Source organism: Carlito syrichta, unplaced genomic scaffold, assembly GCF_000164805.1.
Source record: "Carlito syrichta isolate Samal-C Ts95f unplaced genomic scaffold, Tarsius_syrichta-2.0.1 Scaffold303317, whole genome shotgun sequence".
Lineage (NCBI taxonomy): Eukaryota > Metazoa > Chordata > Mammalia > Primates > Tarsiidae > Carlito > Carlito syrichta.
The window spans coordinates 45,209-63,495 of record NW_007247413.1 but is presented as its reverse complement, the minus strand read 5'-3'; the positions used below and the strand labels follow the sequence as shown (position 1 = coordinate 63,495).

The window sequence follows — 18,287 nt, the reverse complement described above, 5'->3', positions numbered from 1 at the left end:
GAAGGATCGCCGGAGGCCAGCGGGTCGAGGCTGCGGAGGCCGGGAGCGGCCACTGCACACCAGTCTGGGTGACAGAGTGAGACTCCAACTCAGAAAACAAAAACAAAAACAATTTCCAAATGTGAAATATACCTTTGCCATTAAGCAGGCACATCACAATTCAGTGCAGATATCCACAACTTGGCAAGTCATTTACGAACATCTGTGAGTTTCAGATGCATGCAGGAAGGAATGACAGCAGACCTCTCTAGGGTATGCACCACAGGTTTGGTCTGTCCAGTGACTTCCTGGGCTTGAGACGTGGCATCCAAGCAGGAGGTGTCCCCGGCAGGGTCTTCGCAAAGCAGCTGTCTCGGGAGCAGATTCAAAGCACAGCTGTTGGGCTTTGGAGCAGCACACAGGAAGAACATCTCTGCCGGCTGCGGAAATCAGCTGTGATAGCTGCTATTCTTGCAAATTGGTCTACATTAAATACGTAATTCGGGGACTAAAATTAAAACAAAGCCATCGTTTCTGCAACAGTCTTCTAACATCCCAGTCACAGCCGCTCTTCTAACACAGCCTGCTCTCTGCTGAGGCCAAAAAGGAACTTCCTCTAGGCAGGAAAGTCTTCAAAGATCCTTGGTGGGAGCTCCTCTGGAAAAGAAAGTTCAAGAAGCCCCCAGGACTACACGTATGGAAAAGTACGAGGCTCCCTTGGAGGACACGTGAGAATGCCATCAGGAATCTTGCTCAAAACCAAAACAGCAAGAGCACTCCTAAAGATGCAACCTTGTAAAAGGAGGACCCACGTGTGTGTGTGTGTGTGTGTGTGTGTGTGTGTGTGTGTGTGTGTGTGTGTGATGTTATAGCAGGTACAGATATATGAATGCAGGTGTGTTGTCCAAAATATTTAACAACTACCATAACAACATAGAGTGGTCAACGGTCAACGGCCTTAGTTTGTCTGGAACTAAGAGGATTCCTAGGACACCAGGCACAATGGTTCACGCCTATAATCCCAGCACTTTGGGAGGCGGAAGTGAGGGGATTGATTGCCTGAGCCCACGGGTTCGAGACCAGCCTGGGCAACATGGAGAGACCTCGTCTCTACAATCAATCAAAATATTAACCATGGTGCATGCCTATAGTTCCAGCTGCTTGGAAGGCTGAAGTGGAAGGATTGCCTGAGTCTAGCAAGTGGAGGCTGTGGTGGCCAGGAGCATGTCATTGTACTCCAGTCTGTGTGACAGGGTGAGACTCTGACTCAAAAAAAAAAAAAAAAAAGAAAAAAGGTCAAGGAGACCCCCTAAAGAAAAAAAAAAGAAAACTCCTGGGACATGGGAATTCTAGTGTTAAACTGGGACAGTTCTAAGCAAACTGGGACAGTTGGTCACCCTGTGCACTAGTCAACTGAAACAGACACCAGCTAGATACAGCCGACGTGGTCTTGATGACACCACACCCAATTACTCATCCTTGGGACCTCAGGATGTTTGTACCAGTAAGCCATGCAGCTCGTACTCAGTTCTCCAAGTCCCCCCTGTGTCTTGGCACTCACCACACTTCTGTCCACCCGGAAAGTTCTTTCCTGCCCAACACCTATTACCTCCTGCAAGAAGACATCTTGAACCTTCAAAAACTGAATTTGGCACCTCTCCAAAGGTCATCACTGGGACTCCGTGTCTATGCCTGTTTTCAGGATTTGGGAGGAAAAGGTGAAGCAGAGAGACAATTCCAAAGAAGCAAGACCACTAATCCAACTGACTTTTGAATGAAGATGAACTGGTGAGCATCTTCCCAGATCCTTAATCAAGGCATGTGGTCACAGCTGGGAATGTTCTCCAGGGAGCACTGAAGCTGCTCTTTTGTTCATGTTGACAGGCACCCAGGCCCAGCAGAGAAGAATCCGAACCCAATTATTTCAGACACGGTAGTGGAGACCCGTCGTTCTGTAGATGTGTACCAGGGTCTTGCTAACCCAGAAAATGATTTCTTTAGGCTAATCCATGTTGTCTCTGAGAAAAGAACTACTGGTGTCCTTGAGGGCTGTCATGCGTTAATAAGGCACCAGCAGGGCCACAGCCCACCCAGGTAGAGAGGTTGAACCAGCACTGAGGAAACCCAGCCGCCCTGTCTCCTGAGGTCCACCAGACTGACGGGAATTTGCCCAGGAATCGGGTGGGGCATGGGTGTGAACTGAAGCAGAACCAGGTCAGAAATGGGGGAACTCCCCTTGGTACCCAGCAGTCAGGGTCCCAGCAGGAGACAGATGGCACACTCATAACAAAAAACATCAAGGGAAGTTGAATGAAGAGCCTATTTACAAAGGCTCAGGCAGGGTGTGAGAAACCACAAGGGATTAGCACAATCCCTGGGGCTGGGAGGGCAGGTGTTACCACCAGGCCTGAAGTGCAGGAAGGAGGGAGTGGTTACCAGAACCCGGGTCACAGAGGGTCACAGGACAGGAACCAGACAACATGGGGGTGAGGGAGGACTCAGCCAGGCCTTGATATGACAAAGGAGTGGTCGACCTCCCCCCTCCTCTCTCCAGTGCCAGCTAACACTCTCTCTAGCCAAAGGGTAGGGAAGCCACTGGTATAATAAGGTCACCCTCCTGGTGCTCAAAGAGAGAGGAGAAACACAGAGAAAGTCCAGAGGGCGAGCAGAAGCTGCCCAGAACATGGACACCACACTGGGAAAGCCTGTGTCTGGCGGTCACTTCTTTCAAACGTACGAAAGAAATTCAGGCCACTTAGAACTTGCTTCTCAGCAGTGGTTACAGGCACAAGTGAGACTGCCTGGGTCAAAATCCTTGCTCCACCACTCACTAGCCATGTCACCTAGGCAAGTCACTTCACCCCACTAAGACTTGATTTACTCACCTATAAATTGGCACCGCAATAACACATATTCCCAGGCTTGTTGAGATTCAGTAAAGCACTCGACATGTAGACCAGGTCTTCTCTTTTTTTTTTGAGTTGGAGTCTCACTCTGTCGCCCAGACTGGAGTGCAGTGGCCGCTCCCGGCCACCGCAGCCTTGCCTGCTTGGGCTCCGGTGATCCTTCCGCCTCAGCCTTCCGAGTAGCCGGAATTACAGGCATGCGCTACACGCCTGGCTGATTTTTTGATTTATTGTAGAGATGAGGTCTCGCTGCCCAGGCGGGTCTCGAACCCTCAGGCTCAGGCAATCCACTCACCTCAGCCTCCCAAAGGCGCGGGATTACAGGTTGAGCCACCGAGCCCGGAGACCAGGTCTTCTCAATGCTGGTACTGCTGACCTTATGATTCTTTGTTGTAGGTTATTCACCTGTGCTTTGTGCATCAATGGTGTACAGTTGGTGCTCAAAAATGTTCATATTAATTTTTCTGTTATCGCGATGACTGGGTTTTTTGATAAATGTTACATATTTTATGTCAACTGATGTTTTCCTATTGTAGAAGCTGAAGGGTCAAGGTGTTATGGTCCGAGTAACACTCAGCTGCTCCCCTTGATACCAATAAGTCAAAAGGGCAGGGAAATGGTAGAAAGAAGTTTATTTCTGAGTTCAAATCCAGGGAGCAGAGCCAGACTCCAGGTCTTTCTAAAATGGTTCTGCTCACCCTCCAGGCTTTTACAGTTCACTTTTATAGTCCAGAGTTGTTGCTACCTATACGTTAGCTACGTGACCAGCAGAACCTTGTACAGAACTTAAGTGCCAACTGCATTTTACATTTAGTGACGTTTAGAGTAAATAAAGTTTACAAGGCCTAAGACATCAGTGCACTGCAAAAGTTATGCAAATCACAAGACTTATGATTACATTGATACTATATAGTTCAAAGAAAGGGAGTAAACAGGGATTTACTTTTTTTTTTTTTTTTTTGAGTTGGAATCTCACTCTGTCACCCAGTCTGGAGTACAGTGGCATGCTCCTGGCCACCGCAGCCTTGATCTGCTGGACTCAGGCGATCCTTCAGCCTCAGCCTTCCAGGTAGCTGGAACTACAGGCGCGCGCTACCACGCCCGACTAATTTTTTTTATTTACTTATTGTAGAGACGAGGTCTCGGCAAGTTGCCAGAGCTGGTCTCAAACCCTCAGGCTCGGGCAATTCACTCGCCTTGGCCTCCCAAAGTGCTAGGATTACAGGCTGAGCCACCCAGCCGGGATTTACATCTCTGGGCTAGTCTGCTGGGAAGTCAAGGATCCCCTGAAGCTACTTACTGGGAGTGTATAGAAGACAGGGCTGCTCTTTCTCAGTTACCCGGTCCGTGCTTAGGCCCAGACGGGCAAACAGCGCCAACAGGCAGGTGGCCCGGAGCTGGGTTCGTCTCAAAACCTATGTGACCCCTGAGGAGACCCTTGAAGAAATCCCGTCTCGACCAAGAGCTGGAGCTGATGGGCGAGTTCGGGCTCCGGAACAAACGAGAGGCCTGGAGGGTCAAGTTCACTCTGGCCGAGATCCGCAAGGCCGCCGGGAAGCCGCTGAAGCTGGACGAGAAGGACCCGCGGCGTCTGCTTGAAGGCAGTGCCCTGCTGTGGCGACTCGTCCGCATCGGGGGGCCGGATGAGGGCAGGATGAAGCTGGATTCCATCCTGGGCCTGAAGATGGAGGATTTCTTGGAGAGGCGCCTGCAGACCCAGCTCTTCAAGCTGGGCTCGGCCAAGTCCGTCCATCACGATCGTGAGCTGATCCGCCCGCGCCGGATCAGGCTCTGCAAGCAGGTTGGGAGCATCCCAGGTTGGGAGCATCCCGTCCTCCACTGTCTGCCTGGATTCCCAGGAGCACGTTGACTTCTCCCTCCGCTCTCCACACGAGGGTGGGTGGCGGCCGGAGCTGGAGATGAGGAGGAGCAGGAGGATTAAGCCCATCCAGGAACCCCTCCTGGGCTGGTGAAGGGTCTCGTTGTACAGTCAGATAGTAAAAGAGGATCGGCGGGCTCGGTGGCTCAGCCTGTAACCCCAGCACTCTGGGAGGCCGAGGCGAGGGCGATGGCCTGAGCCCGCGGGTTCGAGACCCGCCCGGGCAACTTGGCGAGACCTCGCCTCTCCAGTAAATCAAAAACTAGCCGGGCGGCGCATCCTGTAGTTCCGACCACTTGGAAGGCTGAGGGGGAAGGATCGCAGAGCCCAGCAGGTCGAGGCTGCGGTGGCTGGGAGCGTGCCACTGCACTTCAGGCCGGGCGGTAGAGTGAGACTCCAACTCGAAAATAATAAAATAAAAGGGGATCAACACTTAAAAAAAAAAAAGAAGAGGAAGACGGGGTGCCGGGCTCAGTAGCTCAGCCTATAATCCCAGCACTTTGGGAGGCAGAGGCGAGTGGATTGCCGGAGGCCACGGGTTCGAGACCAGCCCAGGCAACTTGGTGAGACCTGGTCTCTACAATTAAAAAAAAAAAATTAGCCGGGCGTGGTAGTGCATACCTGTAGTTCTGGCTACTTGGAAGGCTTAGGTGGAAGGATCACCGGAGTCCAGCAGGTTGACCCAGTGGTGGCCATGAGGTGCCACTGCACTCCAGCCTGGGCGACAGTGAGACTCCCACTCAAAAAAAAAGTCTTGTTCTGCATAAGCTGCATTCTATACGACTAGCTACGATTTAAGTGCATTTGCAGAAGTTGATGCCCTTCAAGTGTTTCCTGCAGTTGGGAACCAGGATTTTCTCCTCTCTATCCCACCTTAAGTACAATCCTTTATAGCAAAAATTTCTGTTTTGTCAACCTGACATAGCTGATATAAAAACCGAAAATTAATATTGGCAAGTTAATGGAGTTCTGTGGACCCATGAGTCACCAAACTCGGCATCAACTAAGAACACGGAAGGAAAGCCAAGCAAAAAGACTGACACTGAGGACACATGAAATGCAATCCCTGGGCTCAGCATGTTAGTGTTTGCCTGTCTGACCTGTTATGATTCAAGAAACTTGACTGGCAGGTGTGGACTCTTATTTTTCTGCCAGTTGTTAGTTTGGATTTTTTTAAAATAACAGCTTTATTGAAATACAATTCACATGTCATACAATTCATCCATCTGCATACAGGCACAAGGATAGGAACAACAGACACTGGGAACACTGGGAGGGAGGGAGGGGACAAGGGTGGAAAAACTGCTCGTTGTATCCCACGTTCACTACTTGGGTGACAGGCTCAGTAGAAGTCCAGACCTCACCATCACGCAATTGCTTCATGTAACAAACCTGCGAATGTACCCCCTGAATCTAAAATTTAAATATATGTATATTTACATATATTTACATATATTTACAGGCTGAGCCACCGAGCCCGGCTCATTTTCCTTTTTAAAAATCTTCTTTTAGCGGGGCTCGATGGCTCAGCCTGTAATCCCGCGCCTTTGGGAGGCTGAGGTGAGTGGATTGCCTGAGGCCGCGGGTTCGAGATCCGCCTGGCCAACTTGTCGAGACCTCATCTCTACAATAAATCAAAAAATCAGCCGGGCGTGGTAGCGCATGCCTGTAATTTCGCTACTTGGAAGGCTGAGGCGGAAGGATCGCCAGAGCCCAGCAGGTCTAGGCTGCGGTGGCCGGGAGCGGCCACTGCACTCCAGTCTGGGCGACAGAGTGAGACTCCAACTCAAAAAAAAGGAAAATGAAAACAATAAATTCACAGAGGTGCAACCATCACAATTTTAGAGCACTTTATCATCTCCAAAAGAAACCCTAGATCCTTTAGACATCACCCACGTGTCCCCTATTTTCTCTCCAGCCCTAAGCAATCACGAATTTCTTCTCTGTCTCTGTGGATATACCTACTCAGGTTGTTTCATATAAATGAAGAGATACAATATGAAATCTCCATGTCTGTTTTCTTCCCTTAGCATAATGCTTTCAAGGTTTTTCCATGTTGTAGCATGTCATCACCGTGTCATTCCTTTTTATGGTAGAACCTCATTCTATTGTATGGATAGACCACATTTTGTCTATCCACTCACCAGCTGATAGCCACTTGGGTTGTTCCCACCTTTTGGCTAAAATGAGCGATGCTGCTATAAACAGACAAGTTTTTGTATAGACACATGTTTTCATTCCTCTTGGATAGACACCTAGGAATAGAATGGACGGGGCACGTGGTAACTCTGTGCTTAATGCTTTGAGGAACTCCCAGACTGCTTTCCAAAGTGGCTGCACCAGTTTACATTCCCATGACTCCTTCATTTTTTCCTACTTTCCTTAGAACTGCCACAAAGGTAGTCAACTTAATATCAAGGTGAAAGCACAAAATACTGGGCGGGGGAGGGGTCTTTATATCAGCACACCCACTAATAAGCCTTCTCCAGAATGAAGATTCTATTATCACTTCCTCAGTCATTCCCCCACGTTTACTGACCATCTATCACAAGTCACAGAAACTCTTGGGAGGATTCAGACATGAACCATGTGATCCTTTGAAGTAGCTCTGTGAGATGCATTCACCTTGCTCATTTTACCTTCCAAAAAATCCCAAAAAAGCAAGAGCAATAGATGGGAAAGGTAGGACGATCTTCTCCAAGCAGATGGAGAAACAAAACCACAAGAAAATCTAAAATTTGCCCCTTGATGCATCTAAATGGAGATACTAGGGATAGCATTACATATTTCAATCTCTTCCCTCGAAGAAGTTACACTCTAGCAGGAAAGATAAGATCTCGGTAAGAACCACCGGGCGCGATGGCTCATGTCTGTAATCCCAGCACTTTGGGAGGCAGAGGTGAGAAGATTGCCTGAGCCCACAGCTTCGAGACCAGCCTGGGCAACATGGAGAGACCTCGTCTCTACAATAAACTTTAAAAAAAGATTAGCTGGGTGTGGTGGCATACGCCTGTAGTTCCAGCTACTTGGAAGACTGAGGCTGAAGGATCACCTGAGTCCAGCATGTCGATGCTGCGGTGGCCATGAGCATACCAGTGCACTCCAGCCTGGGCAATAGTGTGAGATTCCAACTCAAAAAAAAAAAAAAGATCTTAGACCATAAATGATAACAATGCAAGAGTCACGTGCTGCATACGAGGCAAATGGATGACAAGCCAAAATGTGGTAAGTGCACAGTTGAACATGAGAATAGATGGGGTTGTGTTATATTGGGAAGGACAGAGGAAGATGCCACAAACATCATCTGAAGGAGAAGGTGGGACCAGAGCTGGACCTTAGACAATGCATAGGAGTTTGAGAATCTGACAGGCTGCGTTGAGAGAAGATACCACTGGCATACAAGGCAACAAGACCAAAGATCCAGGAAATTCTAGCAAAGCCAGGGAACATGGTAGTCCAACTTGAGTGGAAAAAACTTCCTTTCATTTAGCTCAATAGTAACAGGCTGTGAATTCGATCATAGATACTCTTATCCATTTTGCTTAGTCTCTAAACCGCCCCAAACTGGGATGGGGAACAGGAGAACAAAAGTTCAAAAACCCTGTCTCTAAAAAGATGTTTTTAATTAACTGAGCATGGTGACACATGTTTGTAGTCTCAGCTACTCAGGAGGCTGAGGCAGGAGGATTGCTTGAGCCCAGGAGTTTGAGGTAGGAGAATTGCTTGAACCCTGGAGTTTGATCTATGATTGTGCCACTGCACTACAGCCTGGGCAACAAAGCAAGATCCCATCTCAAAAAGAAAAAAAAATTCATCTGAAAAATGTTAAGATGTTGTTTTTCAGATTGCCAAGTATTTTTTAGGTGTTTACTGTACACCTAATCTTGTACCCTAAGATTATAAGGTCAGTTTTATGTATTCCAATGCCCAATTCGCTCCTTCATAATAAAAATGACTTTAGGTTGTATAAGAGTAACCAGAAAGAGGAGTTTTCTCCCCAGTACCTAGTTCTAGAATATGTTGAACTGAGTGTAACTCTGACCTTAAAAAACTAGAAAGGACAAAAAAAAACAAAGCAATGCTTTTATCATAGTATATCCATTGCCTTTAAAAAGTGAAAGCTATACCTAAATGCAAAACAGAGCGTGCATTTGCAACGTGATGTGTTTTTTGAGAATGAAAATGAAAAGAAACATTAATGCAAAGGTCAAAAACGACTTTAGAATTTATAGGTGGGTTAGCTTGACAAGAGGCTGGTGAGGTAAAATTCTACATCCCACTTTATAGTAAAGTGAATTTACTTTGTCATGTGCATTGCAATTCACATTAGGAAAAGTCAGTAGTCACATTACTGTTCCTTCTACTGTTATGGAGGGGAGGACCCGAGAAGCAATCAGTTAGCTCAAGTCCAAGGCCAGGAATGAACTGCGGTAGGACAACAAAAGACTTAATTACAGCCTTTGAGTGAGGTAGGAGTTGTGCACATGTCGCTGAAATTTTACCCAAGACAGATTAAAACAACATAATAAGGAAGAGAACAAAAGAAGTGAAGCTAACTGGACTTTTAGCATTTGGAAGTCGAATTCAAATTACTCCCCTTCTAGAAATTGACTTTGGTAAAATTACAGGGGCATTTGGAGTCTGGGAGAGGAATTTCAACTGATTTTGAGTGTCTTGTTAACTTCCCCCCAAATCGTATCTCAGCACTACAATAAAAAGGACTGCAGCAGATATGCTCTATGTAATTTCATGAAATAAAGACATACGAGGCGACTCGAGCACAGTTTTACAAGAAGCGCAGTTTCATGTATGGCTTAAGCTGGGGGTTAGGGGCGTTTCACAGAAAAACATCTAAAACTACACCTCTTAACAAAAGGCGAGCAGAGGAACCAGAGTGGATAATCACGTCGCTGGGTGAACTGAGCAGGGGGGACATGAAACAGGAATCCGAAGGGCGCCTTCAACTCTGAGTAGCTGCATGGCGAGGCTGGGCAGTAGCTGTTTTCCTGGGCGGTGCTGGTCTCCTGAGCCCAGCAAGACACCCAGCTGCCCTGCCATCAGGAAGTCTTCGTAGCCACCATCGATGCTACATCAGGCATTCCTGTGCTAACTGCTTGAGGTGGTTTTCAGTACCTGTTTTGCAGGTCTTTTTTATATCGTGAGGTTTAACACAAATGCAACCCGAGGCTCTTCAGTCAACATTTGAAACATTGACTGAACATCGGGCACAAAGGTAGGAACAAGGGACACTGGGAACAAAGCTGGGAATTGCTAAGGGAGGGGGGGAGGGGAAAAGACACACACAACCACCCACTGGACACCTGGTCCATTACCAGGGGGACAGAGAACTCGCTAGAAGCCTGAACCTCACCTGTGCACAATTTACTTAGGTAGCAAATCCTCACGTGGATCCTACAATTTCAAAATGAACAAACAGATTAAAAATCAAAACAAAAAGCACGACTGCAGCACAACAGGCATGAACTGTATCTCAAGGCTGTGCAGGTGAGATCGCCCCTGTGAGCTCTGAGGATGAAAGTTGTAAAACAAAAACAACCAGCACGCAGAAATGCATGCAGTCCATCAGAGAGCAATTTCATAAAACCTTGAAAAGAGGAAAGCGATGATTTTCACACAGCCAGTGTTCTGTGAGGGAGGAAGCTTTGTTTGCCCCAGCAACTTGGATGCCCTCCACCCCTCCTGAAACGCCTGTGCCCGGCATAACTTACCTGGCCAAAGAGGACGTCAGCTTGGCCTCATGGCCCATGAGAAATCACGGGAAATAGAGGCACTGGACACAGAAGCGAGTCATCCCTGCCCACACCTTCTCAGTTCACCCCTCTGTAGCGGGCCAGCAGTTTGTAAAAAGAGAGGCCTTGATGACCACCCTTCCACATTCCCGCACTTTCTCTGAACATAATGTCGGTTCTTCTCTTTGAGTAGGTTACAACTGAGGATTATCAGGAATAGTTTGAGCCCCAGGGATGGAGGGAGAGATTGATGTGATCTCATCACAGAGCCTCCCTTGTCAAAATCGCTGTTGTCGGCAACCTCAGAGCAATTCATTTCCATCATGGTATTATGTGTGTGTTATCAAGTTGTAGCTATGAGACCTACAATAGGTCTCCTCTTTGGCCTGTCTCTGGAAAGACTAGGAAACGTCTTCTCTGTGACCAATCCAGAACGGAACCTCAGGCCCACGGTGGGCTCTGTGAGACAACAGTGTCGTGAAAGTAATTCACTGTCCGTCAGCCAGAGTGGAGTGTGAACCTGCATATCTCCCTCCACCCCACGCTGGTTGGCAACTTCAAGTGAGTGCCCTGGTATGGGTGTGTGCCTCACCCTGCACAGAGGGACGGTATACAATCCTTCAGATACCAGGACCACCTGGTGGCAGACTGGGCTTGCCTCTTCAGCCCCTGAGCTAAAATGATTTTGTTTTTGTTTTTGATTTTTTTTGAGCTGGAGTCTCACTCCATCATCCAGACTGGAGCGCAGTGGCATGCTCACAGCCACCACAGCCTGGACCTACTGGGCTCAGGCGATCTTTGTGCCTCAGCCTTCCAAGTAGCTGGAACTACAGGTGCACGCTACCATGCCCGGCTAATGTTTTGCTTAATGTAGAGATAAGGTCTCGCCAAGTTGCCCAGGCCATTCTCGAATCCATGGGCTCAGGCAGTTCCCTCACTTTGACCTCCCAAAGTGCTGAGATTACAGGATTGAGCCACCACACCCGGCCTTGTTTTGTTTTTTGAGTTGGGATTGCACTCAGTTGCCCAGGCTGGAGTCCAGTGACACAATCATGGCAACCTTGACTTCCTGTGCTCAGATGATTCTCCCTCCTCAACTTCCAGAGTAGCTGGGACAACAGGCGTGCACCACCACACCTAGCTAATTTTCTGAGTTTCTCAGAGATGAAGTCTTGCTATGTTGCCCAGGCTAATCTCAAACTCCTGGGCTCAAGAGATCCTCCAGGGAGTTCTCAGAGGAAGTGAGTTGGCCTCTAACGTGTTCCTTATTAATTCTTGATCTGTGACACATGTTCAAGAAGCTAGAGCAAAATATCTCATGCACTTAAAAAATAGTGGTCTTCAATTTAATTTCAAATGGTTTTGATAATATTTAATTTGTGCTTATGTGAGTAACGGGTGTGAGTGCAGACATGTCACAGCGTCACCTCTGGATCTGTACTCAGAAACAGAACAAGTGATGACCTAAACTTCAAAACCACTGTGCATTTTCATTTGGCGAACTTCAAGATCTGTTCGTTTTGATCCCCTGTGGAATGAACGCAAGCATGATTTTGGCAGGACCATTTGTATATATTCTGCTAAGTGTTTAGAGAATGTGGTTCTGACAGTTGTGTATTTTCAGTATCACTGGACCGCTCAGACTTCATCCTTTTATAAATGTGTGATATTAAGATGAACTTTCAAATTTACTTGCTAGGGAGAAAAGTAGGACATTATTGTCATACTGCATGCCTTAATATTTAACTTATTCTGAAATATATTCCACACCGTAATACATGTTTGCTGTTGTAGAAAGAGAGCTCAATCAGCCCTGTGGAATGAGACGATCTCCCGAAATTGAGCCTTTACAGTATTCTGAAAGCCTCCATAGTGATACAGAGACCCGCTAAACTTTGTCCATATTGTCACAGCCCCTAGAGAAGAGTATGATAAGGGCGCAAGCACTTCTATACATTCCTGAACAATATTCCTGAGAGCTAAAAAAGCTATGCACTCCCAGTAAGTAGCTTCATGGGATTCTTGACTTCCCTATAGTCTATGCCCAATCAACTGAAAGATGCAAATCTCCATTTACTCTATTTTTCTGAGTGGTTATTAATTTCAGTAATATAGTATCAATGTGATTTGTATAACCTCTGTATCAATGTAATTGTAAGTTTTGTGATTTATAAACTTTTGCGTAATGCATGATGTCTTAGGCCTTATAAACTCCCTTTACTCTATGGCAAGCTTGATCACTGCTTCTGCCGGACCCTATTGATAAAGCTATAAGATACCTCTGATACCTGACACCAGGAAGTCTGGACCAAAAAATATCACTGTCAATAAATGCGGCTAAAACTCAAGTTCTATACAATGCTCTGCTGGTCACATGACTAATGTACAGGTACTAACTCTGGACTTTAAAAAAGTGAAGTGAGAAAGAGACTGGAGGGTGAGCAGAACCATTTTAGAAAGACTTGGAGTCCAGCTCTGCTCCCTGAATTCGAACTCAGAAATAAACTTCTTTCTACCAGTTCCTTGCCCTTTTGATGTATTGATATCAAGGGGAGCAGCTGAGCATTACTCGGACCATAGCAACAAGTAAAAAGAAATTGATTTTTTTTTTTTTTTTTTTGAGTTAGAGTCTCACTCTGTTGACCTACTGGACTCTGGTGATCCTTCCACCTCAGCCTTCTGAGTAGCCAGAGCTACAGGCGTGCGCAACCACGCTGGGCTAATTTTTTGATTTATTGTAGACACGAGGTCTTGACAAGTTGCCGGGGTTAGTCTAGAACCCAGGGGCTCAGGTCATCCACTTGCCTCAGTCTCCCAAAGTGCTGGAATTACAGGCTGAACCACCGAGCCCAGCCAAGAAATTGATTTTGTATCCAAAATTCAAGTTAACTGTCTTTTAAACTCATAATCAATTTAAGTAATAAAAAGCATCCTTAAAGAAAATTGAGGGTTATGAGAGATATTCTTCTTCTGTCCTAAAGGTGAAAAAAGTCAACAACTTGTTACTATTTCATCTTTTTTTTTTTTTAAAATAAGAGAGACAACTTAAAACTTGGAAGAAAAAAAAGAGATCCTCCCTCCTTGGCCTCCCAAAGTGCTGGGATTACTGGTGTGAGCCACCATGCCCAGCAAAGTGATCTTGTTTTAGAGATGATGTTTCCATTCTTTCTTTAGCATAAAAGCACACTGGATGGGTAGGAGTTTTGAGAATTTGTATGCAGAAAGAGTTATCAACTAGTCCATTTTAGCATCACTTGAGAAGATTTTAGAAAATATGCCTTCCAGAAAAAGAAAAGAAAATATGCTTTCCAACACAAGCAATCTGGGAAAAAAGGGAGTGTAAATAAACTGCTTAATAGAGGTAATACATTAAAGAAAAACATAAAGACCTGCAGTGGCTGTTTAGGATCCAATTTCTTTTGTATTGATGACAAAAATAATGTAGAATAATTAGCAGCTAAACTAGTGGATACAAGCGGGTGTGATGGCTCACGCCTGTAATCCCAGCACTTTGGGAGGCAGACGCGAGAGGGTTGCCGGAGTCCATGGGTTCAAGACCAGCCTGGGCAACATGGTGAGACCTCATCTCTACAATAAATTTAAAAAATTAGCCGGGCGTGGTGGTGCTAGCCTATAGTTCCAGCTACTTGGAAGGCTAAGTGGAAGAATCGCCTGAGCCCAACAGGTCGAGGCTTTGGTGACCGTGAGTGTACCACTGCACTCCAGCCTGGGAGACAAGAGTGAGACTCCAACTCAAAAAAAAAAAAAAAAAAAAAAAAAAAAGCAGATACACATAGACTAAAAAACAAAACCACAACACAAATAGAACCCGAAAGTAAATGATTCTTTAAAAAACTTTAAAATTCTCATACCAAAAAATATGTATTAAAAATGAATAAATAAAATTCTCATACAAGAAAACACTATACTCCAAGATTTTTTTCTGTTCTACCATAGTAGATAAGAGGCAGGGTATATTTTACAGAAAGAGAAATCATCTCACAGGACCCCAAGAGAATAAGAGCACTGTCAAAGATGACACAGCAAAATCATTCTTGATTTTGACCTAAACACACCACTCTGAACACATTTGCTGGCAGCTGTTTTAGAGGTCATTTTACCCGGGAGCATGTTTTCTTTCATTGCCAAAGAGGAAGAAGTAAAAGATTGCATTAGATACATGGAGCCGATTCAGGTGTTGGAGAGAAGTTGTTTGCTGTCTGTTGCAGCCAACTTGGTGCTCTAGGGCTTTGTTTTCTTAATGTTACAAGCCAATGCAATGCTTTTTTTTTTTTGCCTCTTCTGGGAAGCCAGTTGGAAGTCAGTCGATGGTTCTGCAGCGGTCTTGATGGGCACGTTTTCTGATCTCTAACTTTGCGATGGATGAGATGTAATTCTTCACACAAAGATTTGATGGCAAACTGTGAGGCTAGACGAAAGAAACAGGTGTCGAATGTATAAAGACACCTAAGATCAAGTAAGACTTGAAACGCTGTTTCTGGTTTTTTTCTGACTTGAAAGCCAAGAAAAGGAGCCGACTCCCTGCAGAGAGCAGAGGAGAGTTTGGGGATGGAAATGCAAAGTTGGGGATTTCAGACTAAAACTGTCTCTCCATCCTCAGACAAAAAGAGTGTGTTTTGTGGCTTTTGGAGAAGATGAAGAAAGCAGTGGGTCTTTGAGAAAGGCCTATTAGGATCTGAATTGTTGGGACAGAAGAGTGCCAGGGAGAAAAATTTCTCTGCTCTCTGTGGCCCGCATGGAAGGAGACAGACAATTGCATTTGTGGAATTAAAGGCATTCTAAGGATTTCTGACATTTTACATTCGCTTTAAGACATTCTCAAGATCTGCAGCTAGAAATGAATGTAACATAGGAGTCTAGCAATATCTGCCTTGACCTGCTGGGCTCAGGCAATCCTTCCGCCTCAGCCTTCCAAGCAGCTGGAACTACAGACGCACGCCACCACACCCGGCTAGTTTTTGTGATTTATTGTAGAGACAAGGTCTCACCAAGTTGTCCAGGCTGGTCTCAAACCCCTGGGCTCAGGCAATCCTCGCGCTTCGGCCTTCCAAAGTGCTGGAATTACACACGGAGCCAATGCGCCCAGCCAATGTCTGCTTTTTGCAGCTACTGCAGGATCTGGTTTGCAAGTGCATTTGATTTGGAGAAATGGCACTTTGTAATTTATCCACCATTCATTGATCCAACATTCATTGAGTCCCTTTCCCCATGCTGCTAATGCATTATGATTTAGCAAATATTACCTGGCGTTTGGGCAGCAGGGGGGCTGGGAAGATGGGAGGTGGGAAGGGGTGATATTACAGGATGACGTCTTCTAGAATCATCCTGCCTCAGGGCAATACAGAATGAGCAACAGGTGAAGGTGGATGCAGACTGTCTCACATTTGCTTTTTTCCGTGGAGTCCGGTCATGCCTGGGGGTTGGCATTTTCAGGACACACATGGAACTATATTGTGTTTCCTTGGTTCTGCTTCCATCTGATTTAATATTCCTTCATAACTTTTCACTTAAAACACAGCATGGAGATGTAGAGAGAAAATCATATGGGTGTATAAATAATTCATGGGCACCTGAAGGCATGAAATCATGCTACACAAAAACACGTAATAAGAAAGGTGAACAAGAAGTTAAATTTAAATGTTATTAGAAGATCAAAGAACACCTTGGTTTCCTTGTAACTGAAGGAGTCTGAAAACGAATAAAAAATGGCGTCACTCAGTGAGGACGTACACAACCTTCCTCTTCGACCCACATCATGGCAATTGAATTAATTCATCAGAGACTGCCTTGAACTTGAATAACTTTAGTGTCTGAATGACTGTTAGTGTTTAAAATACAGAACTGTCAACTCCAAACAGAGAGATTTCCCAATCTATTTACACAGTGTGCTTCTCTCCCTTCTGGGACAATATCCTGAACTATGCTTGTGCTTCTTAGAAGCACACGTCGGCTGGGCACGGTGACTCAAGTCTGTAACTCCAGCACTTTGGGAGGCAGAGGTGAAAGGATTGCCTGAGCCCAGAGGTTTGAGACCAGCCTGAGCAACATAGGGAGACTTTGTCTCTAAAATAAATCAAAAAATTAACCGAGTGTGGTAGCACATGCCTGCGGTTCCAGCTACCTGGAAGGCTGAGGTGGAAGGATCTCCTGAGACCAGTAGGTGGAGGCTACAGTGGCCATGAGAAGCGTGCCACTGCACTCCAGCCTGGGGAACAGAGTAAGACTCCGATTCAAAAAAGTAAATCAATAAATAAGCATATGTCAACCCACTTGCAAATCTCAATGGCGGTACCATTATGTCTCTAGACTATAGAAAACAGAGACGCTAGTGCTGAATAAATGATGGCAACTGCTTCATGCCGGGTGCGGTGGCGCATGCCTGTAATCCCAATACTTTAGAGGGGCCAAGGCAAGATTGCTTGAGCCCAGGAATTAGAGATCATCCTCGGTATAGTGAGAACTTGTTTCTACAAAATAATAACATTAAAATAACCAGGCATGGTGGCTCACACCTGTAGTTCCAACTATATGGGCAGCTGAGGTGAGAGAACTGCCTGAGCACAGGAGGTCAAGGTTGTGGTGAGCTGGGATTGTGCCACTGCACTCCAGCCTGGACAATATTGGGAGGCCAAGGCAAGAGGATTGTCAGAGCCAGGGGGAGTTCGAGACCAGCCTGGGCAACTTGGTGAGACCTAGTCTCTACAATTAAAAAAAAAATTAACTGGGCATTGGTGGCACATGCTTGTAGTTCCAGCTACTTGGAAGGCTGAGGCGGAAGGATTGTCTGAGCCCAGCAGGTCGAGGCTGCGGTGGCTGTGAGCGTGCCACTGCACTCCAGCATGGACGACAGAGTGAGCCTCTAACTAAACAAAAAAAAAAAGCCTATTGCTTTGTTAACTCTGGTGTGTTCACATAGCTTTTTGAGCTATCACCACTGTGTTCTCTGGCTTTGACCCTTTCTCCTACCTTGGGGAGGTAAAGTTTCTCTCTCTCTCTAATTTACTTTCTAAATAAACTATATTTAATTTACTTTCTAAATACACTATATTTTTCAGTCTAAAAAAAATGGCAACTACTTCTCAGCGTATGTGTCTAAAACATTAATATTATTATTATTATTTTTTTTTTGAGTTGGAGTCTCACTCTGTTGCCCAGACTGGAGTGCAGTGGCCGCTCCTGGCCACCGTAGCCTCGACCTGCTGGGCTCCGGCGATCCTTCCGCCTCAGCCTTCCAAGTAGCTGGAACTACAGGCATGCACTACCACACTCGGCTTATATTTGATTTATTGTAGAGACTGGGGCTTGCCAAATTGCCCAGGTGGGTCTCAAACTTGCAGGCTCAGGCAATTCTCTCACCTTGGCCTCCCAAAGTGCTGGGATTACAGGCTGAGCCACCGACCCCGGCCTGTCTAAAACATAAAAAAATTTTGAGGAGCCAGGCTCGGTGGGTTATGTATTGACCAGTTATGAAAATGTTGTGACCAGAAGCTTGCAGGACCCTACCCCAGTGTGTCCCCTAGGAACAACAGTTCAATATTGCTAATTCGGTGTTCGCGGTGACTTTATACAACTTAACCATCGAGATCAGAGGGAACTGACTGAATATCAAGATGTATAAGCACAGAATTTACGTTCCACCAATGAGGACAGTTCCGAAAGTTCAGCTATAAACCTTGCCCACGTTTGTACGGCCTCCCATAAAGGGGGGCACAATGGGTAGAGGAAGTTCCAACTTCTGGGCAAATGCTCCTG

The 18,287-nt window shown here is 46.0% G+C and overlaps 1 pseudogene; it reads left to right on the top strand.

The window, feature by feature from the left end:
• The first annotated feature begins 254 nt into the window (after positions 1-254).
• Positions 255-4,858, top strand: LOC103260739 (annotated as a pseudogene).
• Positions 4,859-18,287: the final 13,429 nt, after the last annotated feature.